Source organism: Drosophila sechellia, unplaced genomic scaffold, assembly GCF_004382195.2.
Source record: "Drosophila sechellia strain sech25 unplaced genomic scaffold, ASM438219v1 U_41, whole genome shotgun sequence".
Classification (NCBI taxonomy): Eukaryota; Metazoa; Arthropoda; class Insecta; order Diptera; family Drosophilidae; genus Drosophila; species Drosophila sechellia.
The window spans coordinates 11766-12500 of NW_022611316.1; the positions used below are offsets into that span (position 1 = coordinate 11766).

Genomic DNA, 735 nt, shown 5'->3' on the forward strand with positions numbered 1-735 from the left:
AATATAAAATTATATATTAAATGTGGAAATATTATCATATGCGCTTGGTTTTATGTTATATATTACCAGAGAGATATATGAAAAGAGATAAATTTTAAATTTATCTTCAAAATGCAAATGATTTAACTTAATATTTATATTGGTTAAACAAAAATTGTACATGTGTGGATACAATAATTATGTATGTTGGAAATAAAATGATATTTTATAATGAAATATGTATATATAAAAAGATAAAATTATAGAAACATATATATTACAATAATTATATGAAATTCTTGTTATATTGGTAAAACAAGTATAAATTAAAAATGAAAATATGGATTACGAATGCTATATAAAAATGGCCGTAATAGAATAGATTTTTTACTTATATTTATATATTTAAAATTTTACCCAAAGGCGAAATATTGAATTTTATTCAATATAATAAAAATCATGGAATTATATAATGTGAAAAATCTATATATCTATTATATTGCTTATTTCGATTCAAAAAATATGAATGGAATATGAAGGAAAAACATTATTCTGGTTGATCCTGCCAGTAGTTATATGCTTGTCTCAAAGATTAAGCCATGCATGTCTAAGTACACACGAATTAAAAGTGAAACCGCAAAAGGCTCATTATATCAGTTATGGTTCCTTAGATCGTTAACAGTTACTTGGATAACTGTGGTAATTCTAGAGCTAATACATGCAATTAAAACATGAACCTTATGGGACATGTGCTTT

At 23.3% G+C, this 735-nt stretch overlaps 1 non-coding gene across 1 annotated transcript in view; it reads left to right on the top strand.

The window, feature by feature from the left end:
* Positions 1-528: 528 nt before the first annotated feature.
* LOC116803291 overlaps positions 529-735 on the top strand; it is a 1995-nt gene continuing 1788 nt past the window's right edge. Inside the window, exon 1 of the ribosomal RNA XR_004363528.1 lies at positions 529-735. This exon is cut by the window's right edge and continues 1788 nt beyond it. This is a non-coding gene — a ribosomal RNA (small subunit ribosomal RNA).